Source organism: Ciconia boyciana, chromosome 10 (assembly GCF_034638445.1).
Source record: "Ciconia boyciana chromosome 10, ASM3463844v1, whole genome shotgun sequence".
Lineage (NCBI taxonomy): Eukaryota > Metazoa > Chordata > Aves > Ciconiiformes > Ciconiidae > Ciconia > Ciconia boyciana.
Genome location: NC_132943.1, coordinates 1,757,829 through 1,775,832, shown reverse-complemented (window position 1 = coordinate 1,775,832; position 18,004 = coordinate 1,757,829). Strand labels below are relative to the sequence as shown.

At 43.1% G+C, this 18,004-nt stretch overlaps 1 protein-coding gene across 3 annotated transcripts in view; it reads left to right on the top strand.

The window, feature by feature from the left end:
* The window catches only part of GALNT13 (polypeptide N-acetylgalactosaminyltransferase 13), a 159,224-nt gene that overhangs the window by 23,690 nt on the left and 117,530 nt on the right, over window positions 1-18,004 (top strand). The window contains exon 2 of one of the 3 annotated variants that reach the window (XM_072874872.1): window positions 3,691-4,005. The exons of the other annotated variants lie outside the window; for them this stretch is intronic. The gene's annotated coding sequence lies outside the window, so the exon portion shown is untranslated. The remainder of the gene's footprint in view (window positions 1-3,690; window positions 4,006-18,004) is intronic. 3 annotated transcript variants of the gene reach the window in all.

The following is an 18,004-nucleotide window of genomic DNA, read 5'->3' as shown; positions in this document are numbered from 1 at the left end:
CAGGTTTGCAGTATGAAGATGTATGCCAGCATTTTTGTATGTCACACGCTCCTGCTGTAGTATCTTAACTGTGTCCAGTCTTCAGAGCTGAATTGTGATTTGGGTTTCAGTGCACAAATACCTAGGGGAATTGTTCAGTGGATATCGAAAACTGCACTCTTCGCTTGTTGGCAGTCAACATAGCAATATTGGAAGATGTCAGAAGTTCTTTCCAACTGTAGTAGCTGACAGAAAAATGACATGGTAGTGACATAATTGAGATTATGTTCTCCCTTGCTGCCAAAAGTTGAGTAACTCTGGTGTGGTATGTGGTAGGACTGCATTTTAAAGCTATCTAGAAACTTGCAGTTGTCAGTCCCTGGATTATTTGTTGAAATGTGGTGAAATGTATCAGGAATTTCTTTTTTTTTCCTGATACATTAAGGGTTTTGTAACGATTCTTTTTAGCTTTTTGGTTGATGTTTTGGAAGTAAATTGTTGGTGTGAAAAGCTTGCATGGGTTGATCCTGTATCCTAAAGGTATGAATAAAATATTGTTAATTTTACATAACATTTCAGATTTTAAGTGGGAAGGGTATAAACTGTTGGGGTTTTTGGCTTGTTTATTTTTGTTTTTTTCTCTTGAATATTCCACACTGTTTTGAAGTGTAAAAACTGTGTCACATTGACAATATTATCCCTGGGATCCAAGTACTTTCCAGCTGTCCTCATAAAGCCTGTTCAGAGTTTTCCCAGTGCCCTGGGTATAAGAGGACTGCCCTAGCTCATCTCAACTTCGTTAGCAGGTATAGCTTATCAGGTTGTACTGTTTGTTATTCCTTTAATTTATTTCACTGTTCTTCTGTGTTTTCAGTTAAGCTTTTCATGGTTTTTGTTTCATTGCTTCGTCTTGGCACCAGGCCTGTTGGTCAAGGCAGAGCTCCTGAGTGAAGTGTAGGCATAGACATGGCTTGCTGGTTGGGGCTGCATATATTGAATAAATGTGTGTATTTTTCCAGTAACAGCTTAAATTTTTATGTCTAGTAGTACAAGAGAAAAATAGTTTTCATGTAAATGGTGTGACAATTTGCTTTCCCTGATAGACAGATAAATAGTAGTGGTTTTAATGATGTAGGTATAATATAAAATTTTAAATACAAAACCAGGAACCTGTAAAAAGTTGAAAATACTTAAAGGGAACTGATCTTACTGTTAGTTGAATATGCAAGATAGGCAGGAAAACAGATCATCATTTTAGAAATAGATACTTTGCACTTAAAAATTTTTATTTGAGAGACAGCCAGCTTAAAATGACGAGTGGCTGACGAGTGGCAGATTACATGGTGTATATGTGTGCAGTATAGGAATGGTTTGATTTTTGCTTCATAACTAATACTTTTCTCACAGTTATTCTGATAGCAAGATATGTAAACTGTTTGTATTGCGAGGCAGAAGAAAGAAGCCAGTCTTCTAGCTGTGTTGAGAGACTTCAAGTCATTCTTACGAGGATTAACAGAAACTCAGAATTTTAGAAGGTCTGCTTTCCTTTGGCAGTGGCAGAATACGCTTTCCAGCTGTCTTGAAGGTTTTTAGGTTTTCTGTTTTACTTTTTATGTTCAACAGATGAATCATAAGATTACTCGAAATTCTTCTCAGGCACTATCTTTTCTTTTTGCAAAGTACCTGTCACTATTTAGACCTGCTTGCTTGCAAAATTTGTTGCCAATCAATACCTCAGGAGAAAACAGGTTTATGAAAACTAAGAAGGATTCATGGAAACCGCAGGTACTTCTATCGTCAGAAGCTTTTATAGTGGATATTGTCTAAAAATTACGACTCCTTTCTTGTTATTGACGCCACAATTCCAGACCGTGAATGGAGCTTCACTGATTTCAGGAAAGCTCTACAAATAGTGTCAGTGTACACAAGTCTGTCTGCAAGAATTGAGCCTTAAAAATGTGAAGCTCAGACTGCCATCAGCCCTTCCTAATCCAATTTTAAATAATCTTTAAATGGTTCTACAAATTACACAGTATATTTGAATCTCTTCTGTACTGTTTGAAACTTCGGCGCAGCAGAGTAGTTTTTCATCTTGAATGAGTTCCGTGTAGGTTTTAAGAAATACAGTAAAACATTGGAGAAATCAGAATTACTGAGAAGACGTACAGAATAAGTGATACATCAAGTTAGGGTGCTGTATGCTGCAACTTTCCTATTTTGCAAAGGAAGAGAAGTGGTTTTTATGCTAGCTTTAAGCCACCACTTTTATGACTGCTATTTTTTTTTGGAAGCGGGATGATAGGGAATTTTGGGGAAACTTTTGAAATAAATAATAATAAATTAGTCTTATCACTAAGAAATACTTTGAAGTTGTGTTTGTCAGTATTAGTGCAGTATGGAATTTGAATAATAATTAGAAATCATAATATCTGTTGTAAAGCCCTGATTGTTTATATATCTGAATGCCATTCTTCAAGACTTTTTTTAGTAGATGTCATGCGGAGTGTTCGTGTATGCTGTAATGGAAGTTTTTTAGCTCCAGACGTTCTCCAGGGCCTTGATTGCCAAATTGGACAAGCTAAAGTGAGCATTCATTTGCATAATAAAGACTGAAGAATCAGAGTGAAATTCATTCCAATGTCATCCTTCTTGTCCTTGGGATCCTACTCTGTATTAAAACAAATAAACAAAACCCCAAACAGGTTTTTACCATTGAGTTGCCGTGCAGAAAAATGTGTTGATATGAGTGAGATTAATAATACCATCTGTTATTTTGTGCCCTTTGATATGACAACTACTGGTGGCAGAGAGGTGTCGTCTGCCTTTAGTATTTGGCTAAAAAGGGCATACCGTGTAATGAGGAGGGAACCAGGAGGCGTTGCAAGGCCGTGTCGTATGGCACCGGCGTAACAGCGCATTAGGGAGAGTTTACGCATCAAAGTGGTAGGACTTTTGACACCTCCATATTGAGTTTTATTCTAAATAGCCAAAAGCTTTTCTGAGGCTAAAGGGCAAAATAAAATGTAGAGAAGATCGGTTAATTAGTTTATTCACTCTGTTTAAAAATTATCTACAAATGTACAGAGAAGTATTTTGTTTTTCATTGATTCATGTACATACACATAGAATGTTAATGCAAATACTCAAAAACCCCCAGTTCATACCTTAGTCTTCTTGCACATTTTCTATTAAATTTGTGGATTTTTTTCCATTTAAAAAAGTAGAGTGCATTAGCAGTATGCTGCACTCTGCTTTCAGTATTATCCTACAGCTGAAGATGTATAGTCTTCCCTGCTGTAACCCCCCGCACCGAGGGGCTCGGGGAGTGCAGGCGGCACAGGGGTTCATCTTCCGCGCGCTCAGAGGAGCTGCTCTCATTAAGCAAATCTTGCATATTGGTCTCTTTTTTTTCTAACTGTCTTTCTTGACTTATCTGAAACTTTGTTCACTGGAAATACTGGCTGGGTTTAATTAAAGCATGATATAATCCTATAATTTTTTAATGTGGAAATTAATCTTTTTGCATTGTATTTTATGACTTTATTGTTAGGGCTCAATTAAAGTTGGAAATAAATTGGAAGCATTTAACTCCTCAGCTGCTCAATTTTCTGCCCTTATAATGCCAGGTGTATCTGCCCAACATTTTCTTTCTTTCTCTTCTCTTTTAAAAAAAACTTTTTACATGAAATTGGATTTTGTTTGTTGCCGCAGGCTCTGTTCTGATCTGACCCAGCGCAGTTCCACCTCCCGCTGTGCTTGAGGCGCTCCGAGTTCACGTCTGCCTTGGGGCTGTTGCGGTCTTGGTGGCAGGCTCGAATCCCGTTGTCAGGACGCCCGGCATTAGCTGTGACAGAAATAGCCCTTTCCTCCCTCGAGTCGCCGTTAATTACACACGCCGTAGCTGATCCACATGCAAAAAAAAAATCTGAAGTAACGCTTTGGAAATGGAAGCATTTTGGCAGAATAAGTGAAAACGGAAGGCGTGCTTTAGAGCCTTGCAGAAGTCGTTCTCCGAAGAGGAGCATGGTACGCTCTTTTTGTGCACACGTTAATGTGTCTTCTGTTCCTTGTTCCTCCCTTACTTCTTTCACTAATCCTCACCACACAGACAGAGATAAAATAGCTGCAGTGAGGCCATCCTTTCGTCGAGAGAAGGTAGTGTTCACATGAAAGTTTACAAAAATTTGACCTGTGAAGAAACCTTTTAAGAGGAATTACAATATAAATTTGGTAGGTAAGTCTAGTAGTCTTAAGTGTACAAATTAAGAAGTAGTATTCGGTTATAGGTAAAGCTTTGTTTATAGGCTTGTAGGAATAAGTACAAAGCTGATCTCTAATTCACAACTTTTTCCCCTTTTTAGTAAGGTTTTGTCGATCAATACTGGTGTTTTCAATTTCTTTACACGTAAAGCTAGCACTGTGTTAATGGCATCAGTGTGTTGTGTGCCTTTTCTTATCTAAGAGGGAGAATGCTGCAGTGTTTTACACCTCTGTTCCACGAGAGGCAGGAATTTGTAGAAAGCTGTCCATGTGCTGCCTGAAACTGGTGGAATTATTCCTGGAAAAATTTGGCTTGGCATTTCAGTAATTTCCTTTTTTGTGGCTTGCACAGCTTGCTCTTACATGTGGGATAATTTTAAATCTAATCATGTGGAGAATATTTTTATATGCAGAATGCCTACTTGTACACTCTGACTACTGCACTATAAGACACCAAAAAAAAATATCTGAAAAATGTTACTTTACATTAATTTAAAGAGCAGCTTGTCAAATTATGTTGTGAAACTGCAATGGTCAGCAGCAAATTTTGAATATACTATGATGAAGGAATACATTCACTGTAGTATGTTATAGAATGTTTTAAAGCATGAAAGACTAGTGAGTAGTTAAAGGGTGTATATTTTATTTTGTAAAGGAGCATTCTGCTTTCAGAAATGTAAAGTTACATTTATGCTTAGCATCTGTTTTCTTCTATTCAAACTGTATTTCTAACATGTTTTGGCAGCGGGCAGTGTATTGGGTTTGCGTGGCAAGGTTTTACTAGCGGGGGGCTACAGGGGTGGCTTCTGTGAGACGCTGCTAGAAGCTTCCCCCATGTCTGATAGAGCCAGCGCCAGCCGGCTCCAAGATGGACCCGCTGCTGGCCAAGGCCGAGCCCATCAGTGACGGTGGTAGCACCTCTGGGATAACGTATTTAAGAAGGGGAAAAAAAAATGTGCAACTGCAGCTGGAGAGGGGAGTGAGAATGTGTGAGAGGAACAGCCCTGCAGACCCCAGGGTCAGTGGAGAAGGAGGGCAGGAGGTGCTCCCGGCGCCGGAGCAGAGATTCCCCTGCAGCCGCGGTGCAGAGCATGGTGAGGCAGGCTGTCCCTGCAGCCCGTGGAGGTCCGCGGTGGAGCAGATCTCCACTGCAGCCCCTGGAGGTCCATGGTGGAGCAGGTGGATGCCCAAAGGAGGCTGTGACCCCGTGGGAAGCCCACACTGGAGCAGGCTCCTGGCAGGACCTGTGGCTCCGTGGAGAGAGGAGCCCAGGCTGGAGCAGGTTTGCTGGCAGGGCTTGTGACCCCACGGGGGACCCACGCTGGAGCAGTCTGCTCCTGAAGGACTGCACCCCGTGGAAGGGACCCACGCTGGAGCAGTCTGCTCCTGAAGGACTGCACCCCGTGGGAAGGACCCACGCTGGAACAGTTCGTGGAGGACTGTCTCCTGTGGGAGGGACCCACACTGGAGCAGGGAAGAGTGTGAGGAGTCCTCCCCTGAGGAGGAAGGAGCGGCAGAGAGCAGCAGTGATGAACTGACCGCAGCCCCCATTCCCCGAACCCCTGCGTCCCTCAAGGGGAGGAGGTGGAGAAATGGGAGTGACGTTGAGCCCGGGAAGAAGGGAGGGGTGGGGGGGAGGTGTTTCAAGATTTAGTTTTTATTTTCTCATTACTCTATTCTGATTTTGATTGGTAATAAATTAAACTAATTTCCCCAAGTCAAGTCTGTTTTGCCTGTGATTTTGACAGTAATTGCTGAGTGATCTCCCTGTCCTTATCTCAACCCACAGCTTTTTGTTGTATCTTCTCTCCCCTGTCCGGCTGAGGAGGGGAGTGGCAGAGCGGCTTTGGTGGGCACCGGGCGTCCAGCCAGGGTCAGCCCACCACAGGCAGTGATTAAATGGCTGAAAACCTGCATCGAGTTCTTTTTTTTTTTTTTCATAACTGATTAAAGTTGTTGTTTATAAGCATTTGCCAAGTACAATTAGGCAGGTGCGTGCAGAGAACTTCTTTGTCCTTTGGACCCTCAGTGTTAAAACTAGGTTGGATTTTTTTTTTTTCAAACAGTGTGTATAAAACGTTATGGAGCCTCCTGAGACTTGCTTTCATATTGTGGGATAATTGCTGGAGGTCACTTAGAAGTTAAACTTATATTCACACCTTTAGGTAAGGTACAGCATTGGAGAAGCTTCCCGGGCGGAATGCGGCTGACATGCAAGGCCATTCCATGGCAGTTCCCTAGGCCTGTAAGCTTTGACGTTGGTGACGGCAGGGGAACTTGGTGTGCGGACTCTAGAAGGTCCTGCTCGGAGGGTGGAGCGGTGTGGAGATGCCGCGGCCAGGCTCTGCGATTAAATGGGAACTCAGGTATTGTGTGTGACCAGTAAGCTGCACATTTGCTACCCTGGGCCAACAGTCTGTCATGCTTCTGACAAAATGCTGTCCTTTTGGTGAACTTTGCTCATTGTAACTTCGTTATAATACCAAAACACACCTCCACCCCAAAAGCTAACCGCCTCCAAGGTGCGACCACCCCTCACTCAGCTTGCGCTCTGAGTTTTCCTAGCCTATAGCTTTAAAAGCAAAGCGAGAAAACTTTACACCTATCCTAAACAAAGGCATGTATGACTAGAGTCACTCAAGCTCCACCCGAAAGGTGAAAGATAGTATAAAATCGCTTAAGAGAAAGCGAATGTTAGGGAAGACACCATCGCGTACCACTCTGACCTCTGGGATCAGTCGACGGGCTGAGCCTCTCTTCCCCCGCGTCGGGACGCCTTTGGGTAAGATTCGATCACTTGGTTATACCAAGTGCCTCCCTGGGAAACTTAGAAATCTCTATAGAGTTGCTTTATTATCTTTAACGCGTTTATAGCCGGCAGTGTCACTCATACTCTTGGTATTTGCATGTGCTTTGCAGACAGTGAATTTATCAGTGGTAATCCAAAGGATCTGTGTGTCTGTTGCTCTAATAAACTGCACTCTTCATTAATCTAGCCGTGGTAGTTACTGAACACAACCAGACTCTTTAAGTGTGGCCATGATAGTTCATGCAACACGACTAGACTGCGGGTGCAGCGCGTTTAAATTAACGCTGTTGCCTTAACTCTGATGAATGGCTGCGTATACAGTCCTTAGAAAATAACCGTTGACCAAGTCTGAGACTAAGACTGGACTTAGCCGCACCTAGACTCCTCTCTGAGAAGGAGTTGAGAAAGCAAGGGGGTCCTGTCTGAACCTCGTGACTCAACGGGAGGGTTCCCCCCCCAGCCACTCCTCAGACTCCTACACGACGGTAACTCTTAACGCAACACGTATGTGAGACACCGACACATAACGTAACTGCTCTAATAGAGTTCCTTTTCTGTAGTTTATCGAGCAAGCAAGTCTAGTGGAGACAGAGAGGGCAGCCCTTCAGGTCAGGGTGGTTTTCTGGGGCAGCGCGGTTTCTCCGAGGGATGCTGGAGCTCTTGCCCTCTTGTGAACCCCACGGCCAGCGCCCGTGCTTAGCATTGGCACATGTGAAGAAGTGGATCAAGTTTAATAATGAATTGTTACTCTAATCTACGCTATTGTACCTCTTACTACCTTAAAAATTATAACATTGGAAATGTATTTTGGAGAGGCCCTTTGTTGTGGCTGTTATCTTGTCCTCCTGTAACCCATGTACGATATTTTTAAATAATTGGAGTGAAACGTATTGCAAACTCTTTGAAAGGTCGATTCGTTAGTATTCCTTGGATTCAAAGACCTGTTGCTAGGTCAGTGTCTTGAGCTTAATAGGGTTTGGGGTATTTTCATTTTAGTGAATACATTGGAACAGAAGTGGAATGTGTTGGGGTTTTTTGTTGGTTTTTGGTTTTTTTTCCTATTGCAAAACGAAGTAGATTAGATGTCTCATCTCTAATGCATTTTTGTTGGAATTTCATGTCCTTTTATAAGTGGATCATCTTACAGTGTGGTGTTTAATTATTTTAACTGGGCACTTAAAACATTTAGACATGAGCATGTGTACAGTTTGTATAAAAACTGTAATAGTACAAAGGCCACATCAGATTAATATTGCATTGCATTATTTTTTAATACACCAAAAATAATGATAAAACTTGACTTTTGGGTTTTTTCCTCTTTCCCAGTTTTAGGCAAAATAAATCACTTTTGTACGGTGATTCCAGCTTGTTTAGATTTTTCCTATAGGAAATAGCAAATGTAGGCCTATTCCATGAATGCTTCTTATGAAATGTATTAGGTGCGCCCTTTAGGAGTGGTATGCCATTATCACACAGTGAGTTCTTTGTGGCTCAGTCCTTTAAAATCCAGAGTCCACTGGGGAGAGCGTGGAATTAGCTGGGATACAAAGATCCTCTTGGGTGCAGGGTGCCACGTTAATTTGCACAAGCTTGTAATGGGGAAATATATCTCTCTATATAGATTGCTTTGCTCGTGTTTTTTACTGGTTTATTATATCATGCTTTTATTCAGTTGATTGAACTCATTTAATGAGTGCACCAAGTCATGCCTTGCGTAAAGTAAGAGAAATACCTGACTGCTAGTGTGTCAGCCAGCGTTGAGAAGTGCTGTGGCCCTATTACACTGCAAGGATAATTTAGAGTTAGCGTTATTACACTCGGTTTGCCTGTAGTCATCGTGCGAGGACTCTAGCAAGAGAATCTGGCTTCCGTGGCAATTTATCAGTAAGTGCTTTGAGGCAGGAGAACTAAGCTTGCAGCGGCTTACGAGCTGTCGGTCACTGCCCCCAGATATTCCCTGAGGAGCCAGGTACTCAGCAAGAAGCATCTTTTAAAGTGGTTTATAAGTCGATCAGGTTTTACTCTGGGTATATGTACATGTGAGCTGTCTGGTAGATGAGGGAAATGAAGGAATTTATGAGGACAAAATATTGAGAATATTTATGAAGAGCAGGGAGTGCTTAAAGATAGTAATGAATTAAATTAACCCAGTTTATTTACAGTGGATGGCTGCTCTTTGTGTGGTGATTTAAAGGTTGCAGTAGTCATGCTTGTCTCTATAGAATTGCAATTTTTCAGTGCACTTAACTTTAGAAATCTATGGGATGCTTCTTCTTAGAGTTGCCAATTTGGTGTTTTATTTTATAGTAGAATTTTACTTAGTAAATAGCACTTTCCATCCGTGTAGCCTTTGATCTAAAGCCCTCAAACTCTTTACACTTAACGTTACGGGACCTCCACGGAGGTGGTGCTGGCCCGGCAAAAATGATGAAACTCTGTGTTGTCCGAGTTTGTACTGCGGAGCCAGGCAGCAGGTCAGATTCTGCACTTGGGGATAGGTCCTGGCTCCACTCAAGCTGATAAAAGTGGATAGGGACTGTGACAAGCAACATTTAAATAAAACCCCCAAACCACAAACCCCCCCCACCAACCACCCCCCAAAAACCCAACCAAACCCAAACCACGTAGACCTCCATAATACGACATCCTGCATGATTATTCTAGTGAATTCAGCTGTAAGCATCATAGGCTCTTGCACTGAGATAATTCTGCTCTCCAGCACGCGTTGAATTACAAGAACAATATTCCTTGTGTAATGTTGATATCTGAAAACCAAATAAAACTTTAATCATAAAAGACTTTCTCCATTAAGTGATAAAAGCCCTTTGTAATAAAAACTTGTCAGTCTTTCATGGTTTAGGAATAATTTAACCGTGTTAAATTCTCTTGGTTTAGACTTTATATAGCGGCAATCTTCCTTACTTGCTACTCCAGTGGAAATCATGAGTTTAAATACAGTGTATTGGGACTTAGTGCTAGCGGGTTCAATGGTTGGTTCCACTTTTGATAGTCTTAAAATTTAACTGTATTAAATTATCCTATTTTAAACTTCATAAAATGTCAATTTGCCTTATTTTGCTACTCGGTGGAAGTCATAATTCTGAGTCGAATGTGCCATTACTCTGCTGCGGGTGGATCTGGTGGTTGGGACGGGTGTGCTGGCAGCCTTGCATTGCTTTTTGATCTGCTTGCGGCACAGAGCCAGCGAGTGGTTTCGTGGAGCTCGTGGCTTGTTTTGTCACCAGCATCGTGGTGGAGCTGGGGGGTTCTTCCCGCTGGGACACGCGTGTTCCGGGCGGGAGGCGTCAGTGGGACGTGTCGCGCTCTCTGGACTGATGTTAGCCTGGGGCTGTGCCAGGGTAGAGCGTTGGGGTTGTCTCCTTGAAGGAGAAATGTAAAAGTAGCTGTGTTGAGCAAAAATGGGGCAGGAAGAGGCTTTTGTTGGCTTTTTTTTGTTGTTGTCGTTTTGACGACTCAGAGGTCTGTTTCTGTTGTGAAGGTTAAAGATCTGTATCACTGATAAACGTTTCATTCATGCATTTAATTTCCTCAAGGATACTGCATCTGATGGTATTCGTTATTTAGGTACCTGTATAGGCCTGAGTGTTAGGTACTTTAATCCTTATTATATGACATGACAAGACAATGAAATTGAAATATATGTTGTGTAAAAAGCATTTATATTTATATATTGTATTTACTGTACTTTAAGAATCCCATAGTTCTTTTCTTTTAAGAATGAGTGGTTAGGTTGCTCTGTTACGGATGCTGAGCTGCAACAGTTCATTTTCCTTGTGCACCCCGCTGAGGCGGGGGAGAAGAGTCCTGGAGGCATTTGTATACATCCAAAAAGAAAGCAGAGGGATAGGCTTTGTTTGGTTGGGGTTTTGGATGTGTTGGTTTGTTCTGCTTTCATTTGAGTGGTTGGAGTATTTTATTTTTTTTACTGTATGTTGACAATTGCTAGGAAGCTTGAGTCTACCTGGAGATAAAATTTTTCATATAGAAAATGCACAGTTGTTCTTATGTGTTACTTGCTGCTCTGTTGCAGTTTTGAAGATGCTAGTGTTAAAGGAAAGCATTATGCTATCTCTACAATGGGGATTTCTTAAACTGTCTTTTAACTGCTGGTTATGTCATCTTTAATGAAATGGTTATGCTTGAAATAATTTTCTTTTGGGAATGTTTGTGACTTTCTGTAGATACAGAAGTTGCTCTGACTTGCTGAGGGTGCTTAAAAAAAAGGAAAAAGAAAAGAAGAAGAGGAAAAAAAAAAAAAAAAGCCAGAGTTGTGAACCACAAATTAGGCAAGGCAGATGCTACAATAGTAAATGCTGTTTATCTTGTTAAGTTTTATGGTGTGATGACACAGTAAGTCTCAGAGAAATGAACTGCTTCCTCACAAGTACATCATGCATCTCAAATTTAACTTCTAAACTGGCCTTGGTCTATTGTTTGTTAATGCTAGTGCATGGTACAAGGAGTAAAAATAAAAATAAAAATAATTTTAAAAAATCATTAAAATCTACCAAAATTACTCCTTCAGGAAGTGTGGTGAATGTATATTCTTTCAGTTAGTAGCATAGAAAACTAATCTTATAAAACCTTAAATATCGGGTATTTTGCGAAATGAACTTTGGCTGTAGATTCACGTAAAACTTTCTCTAAGGTTCATTTATCTAAGGCTGTAGTTTGAAGGTTTGTTCTCTGTGTTTCTGGGCAGACATCTGGAACCATCTGGAACCAGGAGGGTAACCTGCTTTTGAATTTTCAGAGGAATTGATTAGTTTGATTCACTCGTATAATCCATCAAAAATAAGCCTTTTGGGCTCGCGGGTAGCGAGGGGTGGCCGGGAGGGTTTTTGGGCGAGCTGGTGAGGGTGGCGAGAGGGAGCTCGGCTGCTGCTTTCTGTTGCTGGCACGGCCGGAGCTTGTCCTGCAGCCACGGGTCGGGACTAGGTCTCCTGTCGGTACTTCTTCAGCAGCTCAGGGTGAGCAACGCCAGCTGTCTCCTCAGGCAACCAGTTCTAGCAACTTGTTACCCTCCTTTTAAAAAGCTTTTTCTTTTTTTGGTATTGTTTAGACTGAGTCTTTGCTGCTGCAAAAAGAAGATGCACAACTGTTCTTTTGTAGAGCCTGGATAACCCATATGCCTCTGCCACCTGGGACACTCTGGTAGCGGTTTGAAGACTGTAAGTCTCGTCTTTAGGCTAAAGAACCACTTCCTCTGGTCTTGCAGGATTGTTTTATACCTCTAGCAGTTCTCCTTGCTCTCCTTCCGCATCTTCCCGCGCGCTAGGTGTTTGCAGCGTGGTGCCTAACGCTGAGCACAGCCCTGCGTCAGGAGGGAGGATTGCTTCCCGTGCTGCGCGGGCTCTGCCCCGTTCACGCACTCGCTTTTCCCGCAGCCGCATCGCGACTTATCTTCCGTTTGTAATTCTCTGCAGCTCTCGGGTTCTTTTGACATCAGAGGAAAAATGGTAAAGGAAGAGGAAAATGATGATAACAGAACAGTTTAAAGGTCAACTAAATGCAAACATGGTATGATGAGAACATAATAAGCATCAACGACTTTAGGACTTCTCTTCCTGAAGGCTTTGAGGTGCTTTTTGTAAACAATGGAGAGCTGGCCATTTCTAAAATAAGATACAAAAAGAAGAGCCAGAAATTTTAGGAGTAGAAGTTAATAGCCTATTTCTTTTGTAATGTTGTAAGGTGTAATTAAAACCTGCTGCCAGAATGAAAGTATAATTGCCAATGTGAATTGTTATACCAAGGAGACCTACAGTAAGGGAAAGTATCAGGCATTTGGTGACAGTTTGGAGCTCCCAACTCTGTATTTCCAGATTCCTACTGCTTTTACAGTCAGAGTTGTTACACCATAAACGTGGAAAAAGAAGGAAAAAAACCTTCCTAAATTATCACACAAGGTACAGTTAAAACAACCTCTTGAAACGGTATAAGTAGAGAAATGCTACCATCAGTTTCATTTGTAAGTCTTAATTTTAGCTTGCAAATACTTGTACACATGCTTTTTAATAAAACTGCCTTTTGCTTTGAGCTTTCCATAATTAAGGATGGCATTGATATGCAGGCTGGATTACGTTAAGTTGTAGTGATACAAATATATGAAGAAACCCAGCTGTTGTGCAGTTGTGCTTCTATTCCAGGCAGAAGTGCAGAGCTGAAATGGGGGAGAATGAGCCCTCTCAGTGGGTTACTTCAGGGTGCTTTTAAGGATGTCTTTTGTGAAAGTTGGTGCAGGCTGGTAGGGCAGGCGAGACTTTATTTGCGTGTCTTTAAGCCAAGCCGACAGGAGGGGTACAGATGTGTTCTCTTAGCTTACTTGCTCTGTCTGCACCTTCTAGGAGGCCCGCTGATGAGAGAGGCTGGGAGAAGTGCTGCCCATTTCACCTCCTAACACAGGAAGGAGGGAGCGGCACAGAAAGCGTCGTGGCAGGCACGGCGTTTGCCCTCTTGCAAATGCCGTGTTGGAAACATAAAACTTGTGTTTTATCCTGCAAACTAAGAGGCTGGTAATGAGATTTTACCTAAGTACTTCTGGGAGTTCCCCAATGGTAATCTCCTAATTAATTCCACGTTGTAGAGGGCTGCTGTCAGCCACTCACCCCATTTAATTGTTGCTGGGGCCATCTGCGATAGGCGCAGGTGGAGGAGAGCAGGAGCACCCTGCGGCGCGGGCTCTGGTCCGCTACGTGCCGAGGTGGCTCCGTGAGCAGGAGGGGACAGATGGGTGGGGATGTGCTGGCCTTGGGAGACGCTCTTGTGATCTGCTCATATTCCGGTTCTTCAGCACGTGGACCTTCTGTTGATCAATTAGGGGCTCCTTGTATTTGCTAAATTGTTACAGGATTAATTATTATAACCTACTGTAGTCACCAGGTTATGTGAGGAGAAAGCTGGAAAAAAAAAGCCAATCAGGAAAAATTTTATTTCTGGCACACAAATCTGACATGTGTATTACTTGATATTTGTGTCCCAGTATCAAAACAAGCCGGTGGATGCATAGAGTTGTAATGCATTTAGAGAGGAGGAAAGGACTGCAAATTAATGAGTCTCTTTAAGCCTTGGCTGTTCTGCAGTCACTCCTTGCATCCTTCTGCCCATCCTGTCCTCTAGCAAAGAGTGTAGGAAGATTGAGAGGCCAGAGCAAAGCATGGGTACCGAATCGGGGTGTTCTGTGCCTCAGGACCCCAGGAGAAACCTTTGCTGGGAGGAGAGGGTGAAACGCCCCCAGTAACTGTGCAGCCCCCCTTGCTCGGGGTTCCTGAGCCCGCGCCAACACACGCCGTATTTCACGTGATCTCGTGCAACACCTCCTCAGCAGCCAGACAGAGCTCTGGGCTCCTAGGTTTATGGACGTGACGAGATTTTTCTCAGAGCAAAATGATATGAAAAGTGTATCACACGATTATCCTTGGGAAGGGATGCTCTCTAGGTGGGAGCGGTGCAGCGAGTTACTGACCGCTCTCCGCTGTCGCGGGGCAGGACCGGGGCTGCTTGCACGGGGGCAGCTGCGCTTGCCGGTATGAGGAGAGGAGCCCTGCGCTTGGGTCCAGAGCCCTCCTCTCTTCACGAGGATGCCCAGCAGGACAGAGGGTCCTTCTCTCATTCTTCATGCTGTGTTTAGATCTAGCTATACATTAGCAGTGAGTTATTTATGGTACGTTGGCTGCTACAGGACTGACGCAGAAAGGTTCGTTCTGAAGTTATAACCCAAAGTGGCATCAGATTCTTCATTTCATGGAAAGGTGCTTTCTTGAGTACACAGTCATCCTTCAGATACTGAAACGTATGTCTTCAGTGTTAACTTCTTATAAGGCAGAGACATTCACAACTATGAGAGCAGCTATGACTGTTGACAGGTATTGGCTTTACTAGTTCTAGATTCATAGAATCATAGAATCATTAAGGTTGGAAAAGACCTCTAGGATCATCTGGTCCAACCGTCAACCCAACACCTCCATGCTTACTAAACCATGTCCTGAAGCGCCACGTCTACACGTTTTTTGAACTCCTCCAGGATGGTGACTCCACCACCTCTCTGGGCAGCCCCTTCCAATGCTTAACCATCCTTTCAGTAAAGAAATTTTTCCTAATATCCAATCTAAACCTCTCCTGACGCAATTTGAGACCGTTTGCTCTTGTCCTATCGCTAGTTACTTGGGAGAAGAGACCAACACCCACCTCACTACATGTGAAAAAATAATGAAACTTAGTAAGGGGAAACTAAGTAAAGAAAGGAAAGAAGTAAAAATCTGTCTGCCTAGTCAGCTCGGGAGCATTGAATAAACACAAGAGGCCATCAGGTATATACACATGGGATTATTATTTTTTTTTTTCCTGAAGGAAAGGCAGTGTATGTCTGTTGTGTGTGTGGTTGCAGTTGTGAAGGACTGTGATCCAGGGAACACCATTCAGTTCTGCATTTTGATGTTCCTGTGGCTTGGATCGAGCGCTGCAAGAGGAGTCGTGAGGATTTGGTTTAATTTGCTTGTGCCCTAGACCACCTCTGAAGGCACAAGGCAAGGCAGCGGGGCAGCAGGGAAGGAAGATCCATCCACTGTCTCGGCGCGGCATCGTGCACCGGCAGTCACGGCCTCCGGCGGGCGATGGGGTAGGTGTAGTCGTGTCTGCATGGCGTGTCGGAAGTCCCGTTCTCGGGTTCTGGAAGCGCCACGCGCAGCATCGCCTTGGCTGTGCTTGGGTGCTGCTGCTGCGCGCAGTGCAGATGGAGCCCAAATTCACGTGTGCCTTGCTGGTGCCAGCTCTTAAATGCCAAGAATAATATTTTACAGATACAGAGGAGCAGTATGAGGCTTATTAATGCTTGGAAATGTTATCGGCTCTTGTGAGGAGAAAAATATTAACCTTCTGATTAAACTAATAGTATCTAAATTAATTTTAATTTAGTTCTCAACCTTTGTATTTTCCTTCTTGCTATTCTGAAACCTTTTGAAACAAGTCTGTGTAGCTCCTTTGTGCTGCAGGAAGAATTCAAGCCTCTTCGTGCTTGATTTCGCTATGCCTCTGCGAAAGTCCCCTGGATATCACAGCTTTAGTCAGTGTTTCTTCCCTTGTGTTGAAAATGTTTGTTCTTAAATGGTTTCTTTTCAGGGAACACAAGTAATTACCGTCATTGTGTGTTAGTTACTTGTTACTGTAGTTTGTGGAGCTGATGGGTTTAAATTTGTTTGAGGCCTTTTAATCTTTAGACCTTATAACTGCGCGCTACCATAATGATGGTGCTAACACATCCATTAATTTAGCTAATGCTTTACAAAATCGACAATTTTCTCATCTGTTACAGCCATAAATAACTGCTGAAACACACACAAGATGTCACACCCCCACAAAACCTCTTCAGAAGAATAAACATATTTATGTATCCTCTAAGTGCAGTCTGTCTGTTTTCCTGCAGACTTGATGCTGTGCTGAAAATAGATTTTAGAAGCACATGTTTAAATAGTTTCAGAAGCACATGTTTAAAACATAATTAAACTGAGTTTGCATAGAAATTTCTTATCCTTTGCTTGCCTGCACACATGCACACTCACGCTAATTCCTTGACTGTGAAACCGTCTTTGCTTTCGAGTTGATTTAATCCAAGGTCTGATCATTTTTGACTGCTGGGCTTCTATTTTTGCATTTTACAAATTTGTTTTTGTTGACCGCACATTTCCTGTCCCTCTTCTGTCTTACTAGATTAATTTCTGCCACTGTAATCTTTCAGATCTTCTTTGGTTATTCTTTATATCTCTATATTCACTTTTTTCTAAACTAGGTTTATATTCTGTGGAATTGGTAATATTTTAACTTTGCCATCTTAATGCTTCTCATTAGAGGTCTATTATTTTTTTATTTTACCTCTGATTTCTTGGTATGTTTTGAAATTTGCACATGCCCCTTCATTGCAAGTTTTGATGCAGCAAGTGCTGGCGCTTGTGCCCATCCCAGGGACTGCGAAGTGAAAAATCCGGCGAAAGCGGCAAACCTGCGATGGCTGTTCTGCGCTGCTGGCAATCTCCTCTCCGTTACGCGGTTGTCCCGGGGCTGGGCGCCGTGCTGGTGGTGCGCGCCCGGGGCGCTCCCCTGCGCATGCACCCGTGCCGTGTCCTGCTCTGCGGCTGAGGCTCCCGCAGCCCTTCCCCATCGGTGGCACGGCAGCCTGCTTGCAGGAGAGGCGAGATAAGCCCCTTCGTGCAATCCCCGTGTGATCGTAACCCTAATGGTCCAAGGCTTTTAAGTGAGAGATAAGCCTGTAAGGAAGGGCAGCATATCTTTTATTAGTCGGTTGATATAGTCGGAAGGAAAAAGGCAAGCTTTCCCAGCACGCAGGCCTGACCTGAGAAAGGTCCATCTGTCAGCTGATCTAATGGAAACTCTTCCCAAGCCTCATTACGATAAGCTTTTTGGGAGCAAAACCAATTGACAAGAATCTCTTTTTGGGTATCTCTGGGCAGCTGCTTCATTCTCACTAAATAAGGTTATATATGTGATGAGGAACTGCTTTTAAGGTTTTAAAATCGATTGGCAGACCTAAGTCGGTAATCAAACACTAGTGCTTGCTAGTCCTGTGTCTCGTAATCCTCCCTGGGGGCGGTGGGTCAGGGTGCCTGGGTGGTGGCCGCTGGCTGGGACCATCGGTGACACCGTTCACAGGGCAGTAAGTACCCTGTCTTTTCTTCCTGTCCTATCTAACAAGCAAACGTATGCTGGAAGGTGACACAAATTAAATTGCAGCTCAGCACTGAATCCTTTTAAGGACTCCAGTACATCAAAGCAGCATGGTTGCACGCGGTGGAGGCACTCATTTGAACTGGCTGCCCTTACGCTGGAGAGAAGGAGGTGCCTCGGGACGTGCCTTTCCCTCTCCGGCAACTGGAGGAAGGCTTTCTCAACCTTTGATGGGTAAATTTAAATTACAGTAATCCC